Raw genomic sequence first — 25,682 nt, forward strand, 5'->3', positions numbered from 1 at the left:
CCATAGTTCTGCTGGAACCTATAGAGGACAAGTGTGATCTTGTGGGCTCTGTTAGGGACAAAGCAGCGATTATAGGTGATCCTGCTCCTGGCTGCTGGGAAAGCCCACAACACCACTGTAGACCACAAGGAGGGAGTGCGTCTAAGTGGGCTGCAACACTAGGCACCAGCAGCCTGAGGCCCCCTTGTGATTGCCCCCACAACTGACAAGGGACCCCACAGGACCACTGTGACTACGAGGAGGGGTCCAGGTCCAGTCAGTAACAGCTGACAGGGTTCCTGCTTGGTGCAGTCTAAACAGCTGCCCCCCCCCGCCAACCAGTCACAACAAGTGGAAGTAGCCACTAAACTCTATCTCTATGCGGAGGCACAAATCCACGCCATCAAGCAGTATGAAAAAATATATTAAATCTCCAGAGCAGAAGGAAAATCATAAGCACCCAGAAAACAATCCCAAAGACAATGAAATCTACAACCTAAATGACGATGATTTCAAAACTGCCATTATTAAAAAACTCAACGAGTTAAAACAGAATTCAGATAGACAACTCAATGAGTTCAGGAGCTATGTCACAAAAGAGCTTGACACTATAAAGAAGAACCAATTAGAAATACTGGAGATGAAGAACACAATGGAGGAGATTAAGAAAAATCTGGACTCTCTGAACAGTAGGGTAGATAATGTGGAGGACAGAATTAGCAATTTCGAGGATAGTAATATAGAAATGCTGCAGACAGAGGAGGAGAGAGAACTAAGACTAAAAAGAAATGAAGAAACTCTCTGAGAATTATCCAACTCAATTAGGAGATGCAACATAAGGCTTATAGGTATACCAGAGGGAGAAGAGAAGGAGAAGGGGTCAGAAGGCCTGTTCAAAGAAATAATAGCTGAGAAATTTCCAAACTTGGGAAGAGAGATGGAACTCCATGTGACAGAAGCCAATAGATCTCCAAACTTTATTAATGCAACAAGACCAACCACAAGGCATATAGTAGTGAAACTAGCAAAAGTCAATGACAAAGAGAAAATACTAAGGGCAGCCAGGCAGAAGAAAATAACTTACAAAGGAAACCCCATCACGCTATCAGCAGATTTCTCAGGAGAGACCTTACAGGCTAGAAGAGATTGGAATGAAATATTCAAAACTCTGAAGGACAAAAACCTGCAGCCAAGAATACTCTACCCAGTGAAAACATCCTTCAAATACGATGGAGAAATAAAGACTTTCCCAGATAAACAAAAGTTAAGGGGGTTCATCGCCACAAAACCTCCTCTTCAAGAAATGCTCAAGAAGAACCTCATTCCTGAAAAATCAAAAAAAGGAAAGGGGTTACAGAATCCAGAACAAAGGAGATAAGCAGAAGGACAATAACACAAAGTAACAGCTCTCCATCAGGACAAAATGCAAAAGAACCGGAAAACAAGTGATAAAATGGCAACAGTAGGCCCCCACGTCTCAATAATCACTCTAAACGTGAATGGATTGAACTCTCCAATCAAAAGGCACAGAGTGGCAGGATGGATCAAAGAACAAGATCCAACAATGTGCTGCCTCCAGGAAACACACCTCAGCCTCAAAGACAAACACAGACTCAAAGTGAAGGGATGGAAGACAATACTCCAAGCTAATAATGAGCAAGAGAAAGCAGGTGTTGCCATACTTATATCAGACAAAGTAGACTTCAAAGCAAAACAGATAAAGAAAGACAAAGAGGGGCAGTATATAATGATAAAAGGGATGCCCCACCAAGATGACATAACACATAAATATATACGCACCTAACACAAGAGCACCAAAATTCGTAAAGAAACTATTAACAAAACTAAAAGGAGACATCAACAGCAATACAATAATAGTAGGGGACCTCAACACACCATTAACACCAATGGACAGATCATCCAGACAGAAAATCAACAAGGAAATTATAGAATTAAATGAAAAATTAGATCAGATGGACCTAATAGATATATATAGGACACTTCACCGAAAACAGCAGGTTACACATTCTTCTCAAGTGCACATGGAACATTCTCAAGGATAGACCATACCTTGGGAAACAAAGCAAGCATCAATAAGTTCAAGAGGGTTGAAATAATATCAAGCATCTTTTCTGATCATAATGCTATGAAACTAGAAATCAACTACAAGAATATAGCTGGGAAAGGGCCAAAAATGTGGAGACTAAACAACATGCTACTGAACAAACAATGGATTATTGAAGAAATTAAAGAAGAAATGAAATATTATCTGGAGACAAATGAAAATGAAAACACATCATACCAAGTGATTGGGGATGCAGCAAAGGCAGTCCTAAGAGGGAAATTCATTGCAATACAGGCTCACCTCAATAAGCAAGAAAAATCTCACATAAACAACCTCAAACGACACCTAATGGAATTAGAAAAAGAAGAACAAACAAAGCCCAAAGTCAGTAGAAGGAGGGAAATAATAAAAATTAGAGCAGAAATAAATGATATTCAAACAAAAAAGACAGTAGAAAGAATCAATGAAACAAAGAGTTGGTTCTTCAAAAAAATTAACAAAATTGACAAACCCTTAGCCAGACTCACTAAAAAAAAAAGAGAGAAGTCTTAAATAAATAAAATCAGAAACGAGAGAGGAGAAATCACAACAGATACCGAAGAAATACAATAGATCATAAGAGAATACTATGAAAAACTATATGCCAACAAATTGAACAACCTAGAAGTAATGGATAAATTCCTAGACTCATACAACCTACCCAAACTGAATCAGGAAGAAATAGAGAATCTGAATAGACCAATCACAAGTAAAGAAATAGAAACAGTAATCAAAAACCTCCCCAAAAATAAGAGTCCAGGACCAGATGGCTTCCCTGGAGAATTCTACCAAACATTCAAAGAAGATTTAATACCTATCCTTCTCAAACTATTCCAGAAAATAGAGGAAGATGGAGTGCTCCCTAATACATTCTATGAAGCCAACATAACCCTGATCCCCAAACCTGACAAGGACAACACAAAGAATGAAAACTACAGGCCAATATCACTGATGAACATAGATGCAGAAATCCTCAACAAAATTTTGGCAAACAGAATACAGCAATATATCAAAAAGATTATACACCATGGTCAAGTGGGATTCATACCTGGGACACAGGGATGGTTCAACATCTGCAACTCAATCAACGTGATTCACTACATTAACAAAATGATAAACAAAAACCACATGATCATCTCAATAGATGCAGAGAAAGAATTCGACAAGATCCAACATCCATTTATGATAAAAACCCTCAATAAAATAGGTATAGATGGAAAGTACCTCAACATAATAAAGGCCAAATATGACAAACCCACAGCCAACATCATACTCAACGGACAAAAACTGAAACCCATCCCTCTCAAAACAGGAACAAGACAAGGGTGCCCACTTTCACCACTCTTATTCAACATTGTAGTGGAGGTGTTGGCCAGAGCAATTCAGCAGGAAAAAGAAATAAAAGGAATCCAAATAGGCAACAAAGAAGTAAAACTCTCACTGTTTGCAGACGACATGGTCTTACATATAGACAACCCCAAAGAATCCATAGAAAAACTATTAGAAACAATCAACAACTACAGCAAAGTTGCAGGGTATAAAATCAACATACATAAATCAGTAGCATTTCTATGTGCTAACAATGAACTAACAGAAAAAGATCTCAAGAACTCAATCCCATTCACAATTGCAACAAAAAGAATAAAATACCTTGGGATCAATTTAACCAAGGAAGTGAAAGATCTATACAAGGAAAACTACAAGACCTTCTTGAAAGAAATCGACGACGACATAAAGCGATGGAAAGACATTCCATGCACATGGATTGGAAGAATAAACATAGTTAAAATGTCCATACTACCTAAAGCAATCTACAGATTCAAGGCTATCCCAATCAGAATTCCAGTGTCATTCTTTACAGAAATTGAACAAAGAATCCTAAAATTCATATGGGGCAACAAAAGACCCCGAATTGCTAAAGCAATCCTGAGAAAGAAGAACAAAGCTGGAGGCATCACAATCCCTGACTTCAAAACATACTACAAAGCTACAGTAATCAAAACAGCATGGTACTGGTACAAAAACAGATGCACAGATCAATGGAACAGAATTGAAAGCCCAGAAATAAAACCACACATCTACAGACAGCTAATCTTTGACAAAGGAGCTGAGGGCCTACAATGGAGGAAAGAAAGTCTCTTCAACAAGTGGTGCTGGGAAAACTGGACAGCCACATGTAAAAGAATGAAAATCAACCATTCTTTTTCACCATTTACTAAAATAAACTCAAAATGGATCAAAGACCTAAAGATTAGGCCTGAAACAATAAGTCTTCTAGAAGAGAATATTGGCAGTACGCTTTTTGACATGAGCTTCAAAAGAATCTTTTCGGACACCATAACCCCTCACATGAGGAAAACAATAGAAAGAATAAACAAATGGGACTTCATCAGACTAAAGAGCTTCTTCAAGGCAAGGGAAAACAGGATTGAAACAAAAAAACAGCCCACTAATTGGGAAAAAATATTCACAAGTTATTTATCTGACAAAGGATTAATCTCCATAATATACAAAGAACTCACACAACTCAACAATAAAAAATCAAACAACCCAATTACAAAATGGGCAGGGGACATGAACAGACATTTCTCCAAAGAAGATATACGGATGGCCAATAGACACATGAAAAGATGCTCATCATCACTAATAATCAGGGAAATGCAAATCAAAACTACACTAAGATGTCACCTTACACCTGTTAGAATGGCAAAAATATCTAAAACCAAGAGTGGCAAATGTTGGAGAGGCTGTGGAGAAAAGGGAACCCTCATACACTGTTGGTGGGAATGCAAACTGGTGCAGCCACTATGGAAAACAGTATGGAGATTCCTCAAAAAGTTAAGAATAGAAATACCTTATGACCCAGCCATCCCACTACTGGGTATCTATCCTAAGAACCTGAAATCAGCAATTCCAAAAGTTCTATGCACCCCTATGTTCATCGCAGCATTATTCACAATAGCCAAGTCATGGAACCAACCTAAGTGCCCAGCAACTGATGAATGGATAAAGAAGATGTGGTATATATATATACAATGGAATACTACTCAGCCATAAAAAAGGACAAAGTTGTCCCATTCACAACAACATGGATAGACCTTGAGGGTATTATGTTGAGTGAAATAAGCTAGACAGAGAAAGACGAACTCTGTATGACTCCACTCATAGGTGGTAGTTAACATATGGACAAAGAGAACTGATCGGTGGTTGCCAGGGGAAAGGGGAGTGGGAGGAGGGCACTAGGGGTGAAGTGGTGTACCTACAACATGACTAATAATGATGTACAACTGTAATTTCACAAGGATGTTAACTTTCATAACCTTAATAAAAAAAAAAGTAGTGGTTATGATTTAGCTTGTCTTTGCAAACTAAAATAATATTATCATTACTTTCTTTGTGAAGGAAGAAACGAGGTAAGAAAACTAAAACAACTAAGAAAATTAATGAATCAGAAACAATGAAACAAATAATGCCAAAATTAAATGAAATATGGTGTTTTAAAACTGCTGGATAAAATTTAAGAAAATAAGACTATTTGTGCTATTTTTTTCTATCTCAGCACATGGAAATACACGATTGATGGATTACTTTTGTTGTCATTATTTTCAAATTTCTGAAAACATATATTAAGTATTTTCCACAGAAAAGAACCATATGTGCTCTTTTAAACATTGGCTAAGAAAACTCCCTTGGATAAAATAAATATTAACACTTGGCACAAAATGCAAGTTGTGACCATATTTTGCCCAAATTACCTCAATATTTTACAGTTAAAGGAGGAAAATTATAACTCCTAAATTTAATTTTTGTGAAACTTAAGAGCAAATCAACCAATGAATAGCGAATGATCTCTTGTTCCCATGCCTCGTGAGCTTAGTCTCTATTTAATCTCCTCTGCTCTGAAGTTTTCCTTGATTCAATTTGTGACAATTAGATTCTTTCTAGACTAAAGTAAAGACCACCTTGGTCTTGTTTTCCACTAGAGAAATACTATGCCTCACCTCCACTCCAGAGGTCAGTATACTTCCAGCCTAAGTAGGAATTCACTGAGTTCTAAAATTATTCTGCATTGTAAAGTCACGTGGATAAACAGATTAAAGTTTTGTACCAATGAAAACATTCCATTATATATGAATGTCATATACATATGACATATTCCCATCCCATACACACACACAGAAACACTGAATTAAGGAGTAAATTAGTAGATACATACTTGGTCAGTGTGGCTTCCCCTTTCTGGATATTTTCTAGCAATCTCCCCAACTCCTACCTTTCCTTGTAAAATTTGATGGAACAAAATACTATTCTGATTGTTAACCTCAAAAAAAGATATAATTAAGCTATGAACTTTACAAAATCAGCTGAAAGAATCAAGTGAATAAGAGAGGAGATGAAGGACATCCATTTTAAAACTTCACTTTGGAAAAAAAATTATGAAAAGAAATATGGCTTAATATCAATTTAAGAAATTGTAAATAATATAGGTGGCAAAAAATAGCTGGGTAAAATCTCTCTACCAAGTGGATTGTACTAACTTCAAATTGTAGCCACAAATCTCAAACCCAAAACACCTCTTCTCTGTCCTCTCTTTTAGCTTATGATCTTGCTGAATATTTGAGTGGGAATATGAAAGCACCCAGAAATGAACTTCCACAAACTCCTACCAATACACCTACCCTCCTACTAGCATATTCTCTGCCTTTTTCGCCCATTAATATAGGTGATTCTCCGCGCTCCTATCCAAAGCTAGCCCCTCCGCTGTGGATCAGACCCCATCTGCTCTCATCTGCTCTACTGTGTTGCTTCATCATGTCTCCATTTTCTCTCTTAAATCACGGCCTTTCCCTCTAACCAATCCTTCTCATATGCATACACATATGCTATAGTTTTCACAATCTTAAAAGAAATAAATGAAAACTACTCTTTGCAATAATTTGCCCACATGCTTGTGCATCATTTCTCTATTCTCCTTCAGGAATATCCCTGCAAAGCATTGTCTGTGTGCTTCTCCCATTCTCTCTCATAAGTATAGTAACAACAGTTTCCTTTGTGGCCCCACCTCCATCTAGTCTTCTTTTCCTACCCAACTGCTTAATACTGGACCGCCCACAGAGCACGGTCTTTAGAACTCTTCCCTATGTAATTTCACTTCTTTGGTGATCTCAGAGTTCTAAAAACCATTTGTATTCCAGTGGCATTTTTACTTCCACACATTTCCTGAACTTCAGACTCACATATCTAAATGCTTACTTTAAATCTTCTCTTGGATGTCTAATTGGTAATCTATTTTTTCAACGGAACTCCTGACCTTGCCACTCCACCCCCACTGCAACCCACCCCTCCCTGGAAAATTCTGCTTTTCACATAGTCTGCATCTCAGTGGATGGCATCTCATTTTTCTAGTATTTACTCAAACTTTGGAGCCATTCTTAACTTCCCTCTTTCTTTCACACCTTATGTCTAATCCATCAACAAAAGTGATTGGCTCTGCCATCAATATTTCTCATAAATGACTGCTTCTCAACCCTTTACTACTGTGAACCTGGTCCAAGCCGCCATGATTTCTCACTTGGATTACTGCAATTAGCAATTTAACAGGTTTGCCTACTTCCGTTCTTACTGTTTCTCTTCAAAAATAGCATCCAGAGTGATCCTTATGATATGTAGGTTAGAATACGTCAATTCTTTGTTCAAAACCTTGCAGAAGCTTCCCTCTTCCTCAGAGTATAAAACAATGTCTATTATTTCTGTAAGATCCTATATGATCTAAACCCCCTCCTCTTCACTAGCATTCAAGACAATGAGGGGGCTGGCCGGTGGTGCAGCGGCTAAGTTCGCACCTTCCGCTTCTCAGTGGTCCCAGTTTGCCGGTTTGGATCCCAGGTGTGGACATGGCACCACTTGGCAAAAAGCCGTGCTGTGGTAGGCGTCCCACATATAAAGTAAAGGAAGATGGGCATGGATGTTAGCTCAGGGCCAGTTTTCCTCAGCAAAAAGAGGAGAATTGGCAGTGGTTAGCTCAGGGCTGATCTTCCTCAAAAATAAAAAAAAAGCTTATCTGGCATGGAAACCATATTCATTAAAATTATTTTTAAAAAAAGGAGACAATGAAATCAGATATTGACAATGATGTTATTTACATTTATGCCTTTAAATAGTCTCTTAATGTAAGAAGACTGTTTTCTTCATATATTTACTATACATTGTATTTTTACTTGTCTATCTATCTATCTACTGACCCTTATGGTAATATATACATATATATCATATAAAATATTGTTTTTGTTTATATGGTATCATTGTGTCCAATGTCTCCTTATTCTGTGTATTTGTCATAGTCTTATTTTATTTTTAAACCATTTTATTGAGGTATGATTGACATATAAGAAGCACACATATAGAAGAACAATATTTATGTATACAACTCAGTCAGTTTGGGGATAAGTATATACCTGTGAATCCATCAGCACCGTCAATGCTGTAAACATATCAATCACCTCTCACAGTACTATGGATATTTACTTTATACATTTAGGTGCTCTGATGTTGGGTGCATACATATTTACAAATATTATATCTTCTCGATGTATTAACCCTTTTATCATTACATAATGACCTTCTTTGTCTCTTATAACAGTTTTTGACACAAGGTCTGTTATGTCTGATATAAGTATAGCTATTTTTTCTTTCTTTTGGTTCCATTTGCATGGAATATTTTTTTTCCATCCCTTCATTTTCAACCTATATGTGTCCTTCAAGCTCAAGTGGGTCTCTTGTAGGTTATTTACATACCACCATTACTGCATTAGAATCTTCTGAATTTGACTATATACTTTACCAGTGAGTTATATTTTCATATGCTTTCATGCTATTAATTATCTTCCTTTCATTTCAGCTTGAAGAACTCCCCTTAGTAGTTCTTCTAAGTCAAGTATAGTGATGAACTCCTTTAAGTGGTTTGTCTGGGAAAATCTTTACCTCTCCATCATTTCCGGAGGACAGCTTTGCTGGGTAAAGTACCCTTAGATGGTAGATTTTTTTTTTTAGCACTTTGAATATATCATCCCACTCTCTCCAAGCCTAGAAGGTTTTTGCTGAGAAATATGTTGATATTCCTGTAGGAATATGTGACAATTCACTTTATATGTCACCTTGTATGTGACAATTCACTTTTCTCTTGCTGTTTTCAAAATTCTCTCTTTGTTTTGATTTTTGAGAGTTTGATTATAATATATCTTGGTGAAGTCCACTTTAGATTGAAACTTATTCTGCTGTCTTGCTCTTTGTTACTTGTTTTCTGACTGTTTTATAGTCTCTTGGTTGCTTTTTCCTCTTTTGCTGTCTTCCTTTGTGAGTTGACAATTTTTGTAGTGGTATGGTTTGATTCCTTTCTCTTTATCTTTTCTGTATCTGCTATAGACTTCTTCTTTGTATTACCATGAAATTTACATTAAACACTTTATAGTTATAATAGTCTGTTTGAAGCTGATCACAGAGTCTTATACCAAATTAAAAACTTATGTAAATATTAAGAAGCAAAAGCATATTTATTAATAGGAGAATAAGTATAATGTGCTATTTTCACACAACTCTATTATCACTAAAAGTGCCTTCTATGCTCATTAGTATTAATATGGAAAAGGTTTATGATAAATGTTTTACTGAAGAGGAAAAGACTAGTTACATATGATTACTAGTAGATAAAAACAAACAATAAAATAATAAAGCCAAAAACAAGAACAATGATAAACTGCATGAAAAAGAGACTGGAAAAAATGGGTTACATTTTTAAGAGTTATTTTCTTTGGGTAGTAATTTTTTAAAGTTTTGAACATTTTTCATGTAGCCTAGTTTTCCTTTATGGACATGAGTTATATTAATAACAGAAAAATGATAGAATTATTTATTTAATTAAGTACAGTTTGCACAGATGACTCAGTTTAACTTTAAATTGTACTTATTGTAAGCAAGCCCTGATCCCAAAATTATTACATTTACTTTTTTCTACTTTTGGATAAAATATGTGACTTTAATGTAATGTCCTACATTCATATATCTTCATATTAACTCATGTACCTAACATAGGAAATTAACATGTATACATCTAGTGAACTAAGTTTCCATGGACATAATAATCTCTATATTTAGTAAAGAGTATATACTGAAGAAGACCCAAAGCACAACTCTGCTCTCTTCTCTCATTAAACTAATTTCTGAGCTTCCTTTATAATAGAATAAAAGTGATCATTTCAAAAGATTTTGAATACTTATATACTTTTTGACATTTTTCCTTTCATGAAATGTTGAATGTTATGAAAAATTTATTTCAAACATTTGCATTATTATTAAATGTTTTCTCCTTTTAGTCTTCAATATTATATATACTTATCTTAATAATCTTTGTTTCTTTCTTAACTTAATGGCCCAACTTGGCTTGCTTCACTTTATCTATTCTGCTTCCAATTGACTTCATTTTCTTTGTTTAACATCCATTTTTCCGCCTAGTTTTGCCTCTGAGAGAATGCTTGTCAGATTCCTCTACAAAGGGATGGACTCCTATGACACTTCAAATTGGTGGTTGGACTGTTTCTCCTTTAGCATACTTTTTTCTCACTTTTTTCTTTTTTCCTTATTTGTCATGTGGCATTTTGTAAAACACTTCTCTTCCAGGAGTTGTCAAAACGCCACGTTTTCTCTGTGGTAGGAAACAAAAATTGTTTATTATTTATAAATACACTGAAAGAAGACTAAGAACTACAAACTCTTTGATTTTTGTAGTGGATAGAGACTGACTTTTTTCTTTTGCAAAATATAATTTGGAAAAATACCAGATAAAAGACATTTTGGGGAAAATGATCTGTAAAATTGTAACACATCTAAGATCAGAAACAGGAAGCATCTTTTGGTTGAGAGAGATTTTTGTCATGATTTTTTTCTTTTGCTAGCTCTTCTTTCCGTGTGGAAGCTCTCTCTATCACCTTTAGTTTGTGTCTGGCTTTGAAGGCAACTCTTCAGACTACTCTCATAGATCTTTGCAAAATAATCTAAATTGCTGTGGATTCTCCAAACTAAATTGGAATTAACGATTCCAAAATGCACTTTGGAAACATTAATAAAAAACTTGCTTAGCAAGATTAGCTAGTGGCTATCAAAAAGAAGGTATTTCAAAATACCTCCCATAAAGAACAGATCTGTGGGTTCTAGGCAAAAAGCTTTATCAAATACGATAATATAGCAAGCTTGAAAAAAACTGTATGCTTTCCAACTATTAAATCAATACAGTGAACAAATAAATGGATGTTTATTTAACTTCAAATACATGTTCTTTAAGTGAATAAATAAATGGATGTTTATTTAACTTTCAAATACATGTTCTTTAAGTAAAATTGTTCCATTTTGTGTTTAAACTTCAGTGTTAGAGGTACAAATTAATGCTAAAGGTAAGTAACTACTCAGTAAAAAAAAGAAGAAAGACAGATTTTAAGGGAGGAGAATGAATCTAGGAAACAAAAGCTATAATTATAGAACCAATCATTTTCAGCTCAGAGATTCAGTTAGCTTTTCAGAAAACATCACTAAAGATGAGGACAGCATTGGGGTTGAAAGCATAGGATTATATTTAACTGTGCTCTTGTTTAAAGTGCTAAGTTGCTGAGGAATCTCAAATAATAGATATAGATAATTGCTGTTGTAGCATTTTATGGAAAGTGAATCAATTTTCTTGATTTGCAAAGAAAAATTAAATGGTATTTGGAGAAGCAGTACAATTAGTGTTGGTGTTTCTATCATCTCCTACCACTGATTTTGATCTAAATTTGAAGCATTCCGCTACTTCGGTCTATGAGGAGCATCTTGCAGAAGAACACATATGAGGGTGCTGGGTTTTTTCTATTAATCAGTTCCTCTAGTTTTCATTTTCCTGTAACTTTAAATGACAAAAATCAAGTGGCGGCGGGAGGGAAACCTAAGGAAACCCTAAGAGCTGTGTCCGTGGGTGGTGAGACTAAGAGTAGGTGGTCTACAGGGTCGTTTGACCCACTAAAGGGGCCAGTGAAAGGAAAACAGAATGGGAGCCATTCATCTCGAGCCTGTTTACACAACTGCAATTTTATGTTTCTTGTTTGCTGCCACTCTGATGACAGAAACAGTTTTTCCTTGACTTAGCAGCAGGCTCCCTGTCATCTTCCCTAAAAAATAATTTGTGATAACACGCCTGCCAGTAATGTTTGATAAAACAGTTTCATATAATCATAGTTTTAAGTGAAAATGATCTTTGACTATTTGAAAGTAATGACAGGTTAAGTCTACCAGGTAAGTATTATCCTTCACAGTTTACTTTTGTATAAAAATGATCACTTAAATTTAAGAAAATTAATATGCTTCTGTAATCTAGTAGTAAGGACTTCTGGAGAATAGGCTTTTTATCATATCAGATTATTGGCTTAATATCTATTTTTAAGATATTTTAATGGACTGTGATTAGTTTCTGGGTGGTGAACATGATGTAATGTACACAGAATTTGAAATATGATGTACATCCAAAAATTTAAAAAAAATAAAATTAAATTTAAAAAATTTTTTAAAAAAATATGTTTTATGTGCATTTTATTCCTCTCAGTGTTACAAGATCTTTGGGTATTATCTTCATACTATTTCCCTTGGATAGCTATCTCCTAGTTGGCTCGTTTTTTAAAATACATAATTAGGTTAAGTTGAATTTCTGCATAATAAGTGATTATTTTGTAATGTAAATAAAGTACAAAATAAATTGTGATGATCTCTCTTTCACCCAATAAACATCTTTCATTTAAAAATTTCTTTGAGGGCTGGCCCCGTTGCACAGTGGTTAAGTTCGCACGTTCCACTTCTCGGCGGCCCGGGGTTTGCCGGTTCGGATCCCTGGTGTGGCCATGGCACTGCTTGGCAAGTCATGCTGTGGGAGGCGTCCCATGTATAAATTAGAGGAAGATGGGCATGGAGGTTAGCTCAGGGCCAGTCTTCCTCAGCAAAAAGAGGAGAATTGGCAGTAGTTAGCTCAGGGCTAATCTTCCTCAAAAAAAAAAAATTCATTGAGTGTCTACAATGTACCAACCACTGTGCTGAAGATACAACACAAAATACACACAATCCCAAGACTCTTGAAATATATAGTCTATGATGAACACTGGTTTTGAGCAAACAAATCATTCTATAATATGAGTATGTATGTTATACTCTGTTGAGAAGATAATTTAAAACGTTTAAAATTCTAGCAAAGATAATTCATTTCTAGATATTTTCTTGAAAATATTCATGCACACAGTTTAAGATGAATACCAAGTTTGAATAAAGACCACTCTATACCACACACACACACAAATGTGTAGTGAATACAGAAAAAATACTTATCTAAATGTTTTACTTACTAATTGTTAAACAGCTCGTTTGATTTAACATTTTTTCTTGATTTGATTGGTAGTTCTCAAACTTTTGACCATCTTGACAACTTGCGGAATGAAATACATATTTCCAGCATTAAAGTGGCCCATTGAGATTCTGACCCTCAAGGTAGGGAGCTTTATATCAGAACCATGTTACTGGGTTTGGAGGAGGCATTTGTAGTTTGAAAAAAATTCCCATTTTTCAATTGATTTTGGCATATGCTACCAATAGGTGGAAAACCTTTCTCCCATCTGTCTCCTTGCCATCTCTTCCACTAACTGTGATAGTCTCGGAATTTTAGAAAACCTTGTAAAGATGGTAGAGATTTCAAAGACTTCACAGCTAATTAGCAAAGGTCCCTCAGTGAAGCTATATGAAGGATATACCAAGAACATTATAATACTGATAACACAATGCATGTAAAGAATTTAAAATATTTAATCACACAATATTTGTTCACCAGGAATAATGACTTCTGTTTATGAAGAGTTAAAAATTTTATTTTTCCCTGAAATTAGATTTTTTTAATGGAGAAATAATGATGAGCTATAGTGCTTAACTGCTTCTTCAATTACCTGCATTTTCAATGATATATATAAAAGATATTGAAACAATCTTAAATAAGTATTCCTATTGATGAAAACCATTGGATTCATAAAAAGATTTTCAGAATTTCCAAAAACTCAGCCAATACCTTGACAATGTCGAATAATTAAGAATAATATTTTAAGAATATAAATATTCTTTAAAAAATAAATAAACTTTAGGAAATTGGATCACTGTTATTGGAAAGGCATGGTTTACTCTTTAGAACTCAGATTTTCCAGTTCATGTGGCGTAAGAAATTAGGTCACGTTAGAAGCAGTTTCAACGTCATACATAGTATCTTACTGCTATGTACTCAAGTTAATGTGGAAAAAAAGAGCTCTATGTAGAAGGGTGGAAGAAGTACTGGAAGACAGAAGAAATGGGCTCCAAAATCTCTCTGTAGTTTACAGAATTCCAGCACCAATAAACACAATGTTGTTCTCATTCACATAAAGCTGGAAGCCAGACTGATCCCAGAGGATTCTCATTGAAAAAGAAGAGCTACTTGAAATAATAATTATTCCTTGAGTTTAAAAGATCAAGCCTTACCCCTAAGTTATGAAATGATTACACATGTCCTGAGTAGCTAGCAGAAATCGAATGAGGATGTCAATAACACTGATAACAGAGGGAAGGAAGGGTAGGCAGAAACCTCAGATGGAAATGGACTAATGCATGGGTATATGTGCTCACAACGAGCACTTCAGTATTATAATCATAATCTGCTCATTTAATTTTGTTCTAAAATGTTCCATTTCTATTCTTAGATGCTGTTAAGACTGGAAAAAACTGAACAGCTTTCTGTGAAATGAAAGCTGCTAATTTAAGTCCCTAGAGTAAAATAAAAACAAAATCACAGATTCTTCCTATATCTCAATATTTCTTTTCCTTGTTTTTACTTTTATTTTTCACACATTATTCAGTTGCTATATTCATTTTGTTGATAAAAAGAAAATTGCCTATATTTTCTAAATCAAAGGGTCTGTTTGATGTTTACCCTGGTAAATGACCCTTCATGAATTTATATATTGTAACTATAGTGATATTATTTTAAGTTTAGTCTACTCAGACTTTTTTGTTTTCCCTACCTGATGGAGTTGTTACTTTGATAGCCCTACTTCCTCTGTATCCACCACAATAACACTGGGCATGTGGCCCAAGCTGGCCAGAACACTACATTCTCTGGTTCACAGATAAGCATGTGGCCCATGCCTAGCCAATTAGTGTAGCATTGTCAATTAAAAATAGTTCTGGAATAGTATATTCATTTTCCCATAGGAGGGACATTCCCTATGCCATTCTAATCCTTACTTTGGTGACAGTTCAAATACAAGTAAGCACAAGATTGTACCCTGAAAGGAATTAAAATTTAAACTAAAACAAAATAACACAAACTTCTCTTTTCCAATTTTCATGTAAGGAGCTTGGGAGTCCATCCTAACAACAAGTAAAAACCTGAGCAAATGCAAAAAGTCAACAGCTATTCTTAGATTCATCAGAAAAATGAGGTAAAAGGGCAAACCACTGTCAGTAAAATTGAAGAGACAGACAGGTGAGTACAGAGAATCACTACTTACCATAGCAGTAACCCAGGAGAAGAAATCTCCACAGGAATCAGTGCTGGGGTAGGAAAATCTGAACTGAAATTGATGAGTTGCTGGGGGCTCAGTGTGGACAAGTCTGAGAGTTACAAACTCCAGGGTGACCCCGTCATGGGAGGGGAGGAAGGGGGCAAACTTTTGTGAATTTTAACTCCAGGAACTTGATCAGGTTCTCATAGTGATTATTTGAGAAAAATATCCCTTCCAGCAAGGGAGGGGAACAGGAAACATTTTCAATAAGCCAGAGCATTCTATTCTTTTTAACAAGGCTTTCCTTCAAAAGAAATTATTTTACCAGAGCATAAGCTATTGGAGTATTATCAGAACCTAACTAACCTGGAGGAAGAGACATAGCTAACTCCAGTCTGCTCTAGTCTTCCACAAGGGGAAAGAGAAATTCCCAACTCCGGTCCCCTTTAGCATACTATATGAGAGAAGGCAAGTACTTGACTCCACTATAGTCATCCTGTTTCATTTAAAGAGGTGGGGACTAAGAAGAACTTCTGAAGTTCACAGTCTGGAGGCACAGGCTCACTAAAAGAATGAGATCTAATCGTGGGACTACAGATGCTTCTCTTCCCCCTCCATCTTACCACCACATTACTAAAGTCTATTTACAGCAGTTTCTTTCATCTAGTTCATCATGCCCAGCTATCAAAAACAAAATTACAAGGCTTACTAAAAGGCAAAAAACACAGTTCGAAGAGACAGAACAAGCATCAGATATGGCAGGAATGTTGGAACATCAGCCCGGGAACTTGAAACAACTAAGACCAATATGCTAAGGTCTCTAATAGATAAGTTGACAGCATGTAAGAACAGATGGGCAGTGCCAGAATCAAAGAGATGGAAATTCTAAGAAGGAATCAAAAATAAATGTTAGAGATCAAAAGCACTGTAACAGAAATGATGAATGCCTTTGATGCACTCATTAGTAGACTGGACATGGTTGAGGAAAAGATTGCTGTACTTGAGGATATTGCAATGTAAACTTACAAAACTGAAAAGCACAGAGAAAAAAAGACTGAATCAAACAAAACATATGCAAAAACTGTGGGACAATTACAAAAAGTCTAACATACATGTAATGATAATATCAGAAGAAGGAGAAAGAGAGAAAGCAATAGAAGAAATATTTGAAGCAATATTGACTTAGAATTTCCCCAAATTTATGTGAGAAACCAAATTAAGACATAAAACTGTCCTTGTTCACAGATGACATGATTATGTAGAAAATCTGAAAGAATCAACCAAAAGTCTCCTGGAACTAAAAGTAATTATTTCAAGTTTGCAAGATACAAAGTTTATAAACAAGAGTCAATTACTTTTCCATATACCAGGAAAGAGCACATGGATTTTGAAATTAAAAACACAAGACTATTTACATTAGCATCTCTTTAAAATGAAATACTTAGGTAGTAATCTAACAAAATACGTATGAGATCTATGTGAGGAAAACTACACAACTCTGATGAAAGAAATCAAAGAAGAACTAAATAAATGAGATAGTCCATTTTCACGGATAGGGAGACTCAGTATTGTCAGTTTTTCCCACCTTGATGAACAGATTCAATGCAATCACAATCAAAATCCCAGCAAATTGTTTTGTCGATATCAACAAACTGATTGCAAAGTTTCTAGGGATAGGCAGAAGGCCCAGAATAGACAAAAAATATTGGAGGAGAAAACAAAGTTGGAGGACTGACACTACCAGATTTCATGATTTACTATAAAGTTATCATAATCAATAGAATATGGGATTTGAGAAAGAATAGACAAGTAGATCAATGGAATGGAATAGAGAACCCAGATATAGATCAACATAAATGTTCTCAACTGATCTTTTACAAAAGCAATAAAATGGAATAAAGATAGTCTTTTCAAAAATGGTACTGGCATAACTGTACACAGAAAAATGAAACCAGACACAAGCATTATACCCTTGACAAAAATTAACTCAAAATGAATCAGAGACCTAACTGTAAAATGCAAAATCATAAACTTCTAGAAAATAGAAGAATGTGTAAGAAAATCTAGATGACTTTGGGTTTGGGAAAGACTATTTAGATCAACACCAAAGGCACAATTCATGAATGAAATCATTAATAAGCTGGATTTCATTAAAATTAAAAACTTCTGCTCTGGAAAAGACTGAAAAGACAAGTCACAGACTGGGAGGAAATATTTGCAAAAGAAATATCTGATAAAAGACTGTTATCCAAAATATACAAAGAACTCTTAAAACTCAACAATAAGAAAATGAACAAACTTAGTAAAAAATAAGCCAAAGACCTTAAAAGACATCTCACCAGGGACCGGCCCCATGGCTGAGTGGTTGAGTTCCCATGCTCTGCTTTGGCGGCCTATGGTTTCTCTGGTTCGAATCCTGGGCGCAGGCGCTGACCCGGCACCGCTCGGCAAGCCAGGCTGAGGTGGCATCCCACATACCACAGCTAGAAGGACCCACAACTGAAAATACACAACTATGTCCCGGGGGTCTTTGGGGAGAAAAAGGAAAAATAAAATATTTAAAAAAAAAACAAGACATCTCCCCCCCCCCAAAAAAATACACAGATGGCAAATAATCACATGAAAAGATGCTCCACATCATTTACTGTTAGGGAAATGCAAGTTAAAACAATAATAAGATACTGCTACACACCTATTAGAATGGTCAAAATCCAGAACACTGACAACACCAAATGTGGAAAGGATGTGGAGCAACAGAAACTCACATTCATTGCTGGTGAGAGTGCAAAATGGTACAGCCATTTTTGAAGATAGTTTGGTAATTTCTTACGAAATTAAACCTACTCTTACCATAAAATTCGGCAATCACACTCCTTGGTATTTACCCCAATAATTTGAAAATTTATGTCGACACAAAAATTTGCACATGGATGTTTATAGCAGCTTGTTCATAATTTTCAAAACTTGGAAGCAACCAAGATGTCCTTCCATAGACGAATGGATAAATAATTGTGGTACACCCAGACAAGGAAATATTATTTAACACTAAAAAGAAATGACTACCAGTCCATGAAAAGACATGGAGGGCTCTTAAATGCATATTACTAAGTGTAAGAGGCTGCTGTATGACTTCAACTATATGACATTCTGGAAAATAGAAAACTATGTAGACAGTAAAAAGATCATTGATTGCCAGAAGTTAGGGAGGAAGGAGGGATGAATAGACAGAGTACAGAGGATTTTTCAGACAGTGAAACTATTCTGTATGATACTGTAATGGTGAATAGACACTACTATACATTCATCAAAACCCATAGAATGTACACCACCAAGAGTGAATACTAGGGGCTGGCCCCGTGGCTCAGCAGTTAAGTTCACACGTTCAGCTTTGGTGGCCCGAGGTTCACCAGTTCGGATCCTGGGCACAGATCCATGCATCACTTGTCAAGCCATGCTGTGGCAGGCATCCCATATATAAAGTAGAGGAAGATGGGCACAGATGTTAGCTCAGGGCCAGTCTTCCTCATTAAAAAGAGGAGGATTGGAGGCAGACACTAGCTTGGAGCTAATCTTAATAAAAAAAAAAGAGTGAACGCTGATGTAAACTCTGGATTTTGGGTGATGATGATGTTTCAATATAGGCTCATCAACCTAAGAAATGTACCACTCTGGTAGGGGATGTTTATAGCGGGGGAGGCTATGTATGTGTGGGGGCAGAAGTACATGGATAATCTCTGTACCTTCTCAATTTTGCTGTGAATCTAAAACCGCCCCCAAAATAAAGTATATATTTGTATATACTTTATATATATGTAATATATATATATATATATATATATACATAATCAGTTGGTAGTGGAGAAACCTTTCTGTCCCTAAAGAAACTGGTATAATGCTTAGGATTATTTTCTTTTCATTAATTGCTCATATGAAAAGTATATGAATATGCAGAAATAAAATATTTTCAGGTCTTTTTTAAGGAATATTTAACCATATCACAATATAATTAATCAGGAAAATTTTTTGGCTCATTGCTCTTAGAAGACCTCCTAATCCTAAAAAAACCACATTGGTTATTTCTGGGAATTCCCAAGTGTGAAGTGTGTTCCAGAACTAGTCATTTCCACCAAAGTCATTCTGTAAGTCACTTTGATCATCCTAGATGATCCTAGATGTACTTTCTGCTCCTCACCAGTAACTCCTGGATTTCCACAGGATGCCCTAACCCTCAAGGGGCCAAAGCAGTGATCCTGTCTATAGTGGACTAGGGATGAGAGAAGGACCACTCTCCTCTGTGATACAGAGATGCTAACATTTTTGATAGGGCAGGAATGTGTTGTGGAGTTCTTACATCCAAGAAGCTAAGAAGAAATGTATTTAAATGATATGATTTTCTGGAATTGGTATTTCTATTCTTCTCCAATGGTTTAGTTATTGAAAACTCAACTTATCTAGCTTTTCTGTGTCTTAGGGTGTGATTGCCTTCACAAAACTCCTTACTCACTCTGCCTCTATTTTACTTAGTCTGTTTGTATAAGGGGTATGTTAGTCCCTTCAGGCTGCTATGACAAAAACGTCACAGACAGAGTGGCTTATAAGCAATAGAAATTTATTTTTCGGGTTTGGAGACCAGAAGTCCGAGATCAGCATGCCAGCATGGTCAGATGATCGCCCTCTTCTGGGTCATAGAATTCTTCTTGTGTCCTCACAGAGTGAAAGGGGCTAGGGAGCAACGTGGGGTCTCTTTTATAAGGGCATTAATCCCATTCTTGAGGGCCCCAGCTTCATTACCTAACCACTTCCCAAAGACCCCACCTTCTAAAGTCATCACATTGAGCATTAGGATTTCAACATATAAATTTTGGAGGCACACAAACATTCAGACCATAGCAAGGGGTTTTCAAAAGTAAAACTTCAAGTTATTAAATAAATTTCAAGTCAAGTAATTTTTGGAATCCTTTAAAGATTTAGATTACATTTTGTTTAATTGCAACTATAAAAGAATTGCAGTAAAAAACAAAACTCAGACATTAAGAGAATGTATAGGAAGAAAATTTTCTTTCCCATGCCAGAATCACCAGCCCCTGCTTCCACTGAAGAGGGAGTTTAAAACAAAAACAAAAAATACGAAAACCTCAGTAATTTCTTGCATCTCCTTTCAGGTAATGTCCATGTTTGAACAAATAGAAAAATCTGCCTGCAGTGGGTTGAATGGCAGCTCACCAAAAGATATCTCCACGTCTAAACCCTGGAACCTGCGAGTGTGACCTTATTTGGAAAAACGGACTTTGCAGATGTAATTAAGTTAAGGATTTTGAGATGAAGAGCTCATCCTGGATTATCTGGTTGTAATCTAAGTCCCACAAGTGTCATTGTAAGAGATACACACAGAAAAGAAGGAGATGTGAAGACAGAGGCAGAGATTGGAGTGATGTGATTAAGAGCTGAGGAAGCTAGTAATCACCAGAAGATAAAAGAGGCATGGAACCAATTCTCCCCGGAGTCCTTGGAGGGAGTGCAGCTCTGCCAATGCCTTGATTTCAAATTTCTGGCCTCTAGAACGGAGAGTCAATATATTTCTGTTGTTTTAAGCCACTAAGCTGGTAGTAATTTGTTAATTTTTCACTGTGACTCTCTTGGAATTTTTACATCAACACATGTAAATGCACCAAATTCTATTAATATCTGAAAAGTATTTCATTATTTGGCAGTATCAAAATTTATTTAACCAGCCATCCATTGATGGACATTTAAGTGGTTTCTCATTGATTGGTACCACTAACATTAACACAATTAACATTTTTCTGCAAGTGCCTGTGCATGCACTTAACATCTGTAGAATAAATTCTTAACAGGAGAATTATTTTTTGAAGGTACTTACGTTTTAATATCTCCCCTTCATTCTATTAATAGTTTTTTCTCTCCTTCTTTCCAAACCCAGTCACTGTGCAATACACTGGAGATGTAAAAACAGTGTACTTTACTGTTCCGGATGTTCTAGGAGATGTGTTGATAAATAAGTGCACTAAAGGGCCATAGGTATCTACAGTGCCTAGATGGGCACATATAATGTACAGGGGGATAGTCAATTCCTGTTTTAGCAAAGGTATGGTAGAGATAATTCTTGATTTGAGCCTTAAAAAAATGTTTGCTTGTTGGGGCATTCCAGGCAGAATGAACAGCCAGGAAAAAATGGAAGGGAAATGTGAAAGAGCAATACATCGACTTATCTGAAGAAATGTTTTAAAAAAGGAGTGCAACAAGAGAACCTAGAGAGGCAGGTGGGTCCGGATTGTGGAGTCCAAAAGAGAATCTGGAACCTTTTTCCTCTATGAAACATGAAAATTAATAAAGGTAAACTTCATTTAAAATGGACTCAAGAGGCCAGAAGAGGGAGCTACCCATGCAGTGCCACTCCAGGTCAATTACGGGAAAGAGAGTCAAATACAGACCCCAATTGAAAGGAGGCGATAGGAAAGAATCGTCAGTTACAGGAAGAAACATACATTGCATCCTAAACAGAAATTGACTATCCTAGCAACTCAGCCAATGAGAAGTCATCACCACTCTGAACTCTTGTTTTTCTCCAATGGACTTTCATTCAAAACAACCCATCCAATTGCCTCCTTTTTCTCTATAAAATAGCGTTCCTCTCCCTTGTTTGTTGGATTTGCCTGTGGTCCACCATAGCACACACATCCCGAATTGCAATTCTTTGGCTATTCGCAAATAAACTCATTTTGCTGGTGAAATAACTGGCTGTTTTACTTTTAAGTTTGACGGTAACATGGACCCAATGAAAGATTTGATGAAAAGGAATCCCATGGTCAGAATTGAGTTTTTGTAGTCATTTTGACAGCAATGCAGAAGACGGATTGGAGGGAATAGGAATAGGGCCTGGAGGCCATGATATCAATTTATTGGTTTGGAGATAAATTTTTACATCACTTGGCACATTTCAAGGAGTCTCAAACTCAATGTATTTAAAACTGAGATTTTCTTTCTACCTTGTACTTTTATTGCACTCTATATCTCAGTTAAATGAGAATCCCAAATCTTCCGAGCAGGCAAGTATAATCTCAGTGATTCCTTCTACTACTCTCATGTCATGTCAGTTCCTCATCAAATACTAGAGATTCTGCCTCAGCATTGTCTTAAAATCCTGTTCTCTCCCTCCACCCTTATTTCCACTGTCTTTAGGTCAGATCCATATCATCTCTTGTAAGGTCTGTTTCCAATGCCTCTCATCTGGTCACTTCTTTCTTCACTTTCACCCCCTATATTTCATTTTCCATATGACTCAAAGTGTTGCTTATATACAAAGGAATCTGCTTATGTCATTTGCCAGCTTCAGATCTCCCTTGGCTTCCTGCTGTCCACAGGAATGAGTCCTGTCCTCCACAGTCTGACTGCTCTCTACTCTATCAATCTCTTCAGCACCTGTTTGAGCCATTTCTCAAATCCAGCTACAGAATCTGTCGTTGCCTGAGTGTACCAGGCTCTACCATGGCTTCATGTCATTTTTCAATCTGTTTCCCTGCCTGAAAAAACCATCTTTTTCTTTATGTGAATGCTCCAGTTATTTTTCTGAAAAGACAGAAATTGCCACTTCTTCTTGGAGAATCACCTCACAGCCTGTGGCAGAGCAATTGGTTCCATCCTTAGTGTGCTGTGACCGCATTGTGTTCTTACTTATGTAAAGGCTCTTTCTTTGCTATGCTATAATTTTTGTTTATGTGTCTATATCCACTGGTTTTCAAGTCTATTGTGACAGAGTCTAGCCTATTACTTGACACCTTTTAGGAACTGAATTTATGATTTTTTTAATTAATTTTTTTGAGGAAGATTAGCTCTGAGCTAACATCTGCTGCCAATCCTCCTCTCTTTTTTTTTCATTTTTTGCTGAGGAAGACTGGCCCTAAGCTAACATCCATGCTCATCTTCCTCTATTTTGTATGTGAGACTCCTGCCATAGCACGGCTTGATAAGCAGTACGTAGGTCTGCACCCGAGATCCAAATCAATGAACCCAGGGCTGCTGAAGCGGAATGCACGAACTTAACCACTGTGCAACCGGGCAGGCCCTTGAATTTATGATTCTTGAAAACATAATTAACCAAGATTATACCTTTGCTACAAGAATATGCCTGTTGTGAGGCAAACATTCTCTTCATATTGCTGAGGTTCACAAATGCCATATTTTCTGTGAATAACTGAGGCAGTGGTAAGCAATTTGTTTTAAAATCAGGTTTGATTATGTATACTGTTTGAAGAATTGTCAACTTATATTGGATTGGTTTTAATTTAAATTTCCACTTAATGTCAGCAGAGGACCTAACACTGTGTATGTAGCAACATAATTTATTTGAGAAGAGATTTATAATTCACATTGTGTTTGAATGAAATCCTGATCTCACATATTTGTGAAGTTGTTAATGAATATAGTAAAATTAAATTGCATGAAACTTTTAAAAGCCTAATATTATGTTGTTCAATTTTTAACTTCATTTTATTAAGTCAATAGAAATTAGCAAGAAAAATGTATGTACTGGAGTGAACTGAGATTACACATTACCAGAGAAACGTCTAGATACCTAAAAAAGACAAAAAACACATCCTTGTCGACTTTGTGGTAACAGCTAAATTTGGGTGGCATTTTACGACTTCCACAGCCTGATTAGAAGGGTTGTTATGCTTTCAAAACACAACATGGCATTTAAGTATGAATAATAACTTGTTTTCATGTTATATGATGTAGTTTACCAAATGTTTCCTGTCTTTATGCCCTTTATACGAGGTCCCTAAAGACCTCTAGTAAGCTTAAATAGCACTGTCCAAAAAAGCTACCTTAACAATAATGTAAATATAGTCAAAGCACACTCAAAATTTCAACATGTGTTCCAATGACTTACTGCCTTTTTATTCTGAACTTTCTACTTTCCTGCAAACTCACGTGTATTGGGTACAGAGAACATCACGTGTGATAAATTTAGCTTCCTACTCTTTACATTTTTGTTTCCACTTCTCTCTCCTAAGAGAATATAAACTCTTTGAAAGCTAGTTCTGTGACTTTTTTCGCAAATTTTTGTCTAGTATCTCATGCAAGGCCAATGTTCAATAGACAACATTTGAATGACTGAGTCAATGAATAAACAATTCCATACCCTGCCTAGAAACAAATTTAGTTAGGAGATAATAGGAGAATTTTTTTACTCACGTATTCTTTGTGGGGCTGGAAACATACAATTTGGGGGGCTTCATTTAAGATATATAATACACGAGAATTAGTAGGAAGTTGCACTGGCCTCCCAGTGCTGTAGAAGTTGTCCATGCAAGTGAGGGGCTCTGAAGCCTCAGCTTCATTAACTGAATGAGAATTTGCCTCTGTGTTTAGTACTATCATACTGCAGCAGCACGAAAGTGTTCTCTGTGCCTGGACTTGTAATCTAAACAACTCTCCTTGGGCTGGACCGACTCCAGAGAGCTAAGACCACAGGGTTCCTTTAAGAAGATACATCCTGAAGGAAATCTGTTTCCACTAAATGCAGTAGGACCTAATCTGAAGAGGAATTTTAAAACTTTATGAGAATTACTGTCATTTTTAGGTGGATTTCTTTAGTTTTCATGCATGAAGTTAAAATTCATTTAATTATTTAATAAAGATATATTGATTATTAAAATCAATCTGAGAGTCCACTTTATGAATGGATATGCAGATGTATGGATAACATGAGAGGAAGAGAAATATGCATAAATGTATGTATGTGAGAATGACCCTAGGGGAGTTCAGATGTACACGTATGTATCCTGTATGCTCAGTGGTGAGAACTTTTTACTTTTTCCCATCCTCACACGATATGGCCTTACCTCCATTTCTTTCAGATCACAACTGCTGATTTGAACTCTAAGGCCTAAGATTACATCTGGGAAATCTGGATTTTCTCCAGATGGTTTCATAGGAGGTCCAGACCGCCCATTGCCCATTCTTAATTTCTGCCTTGTTTATATCCAATTTAA

The 25,682-nt window shown here is 36.2% G+C and overlaps 1 long non-coding RNA gene across 1 annotated transcript in view; it reads left to right on the forward strand.

Moving 5' to 3' along the window:
• Positions 1-22,415, forward strand: part of LOC139044775 (uncharacterized) — a 49,982-nt gene extending 27,567 nt beyond the window's left edge. Inside the window, exon 5 of the long non-coding RNA XR_011501904.1 lies at positions 20,829-22,415. This is a non-coding gene — a long non-coding RNA (uncharacterized lncRNA). The remainder of the gene's footprint in view (positions 1-20,828) is intronic.
• Positions 22,416-25,682: the final 3,267 nt, after the last annotated feature.

This window comes from Equus asinus, chromosome 3 (genome assembly GCF_041296235.1).
Source record: "Equus asinus isolate D_3611 breed Donkey chromosome 3, EquAss-T2T_v2, whole genome shotgun sequence".
Lineage (NCBI taxonomy): Eukaryota > Metazoa > Chordata > Mammalia > Perissodactyla > Equidae > Equus > Equus asinus.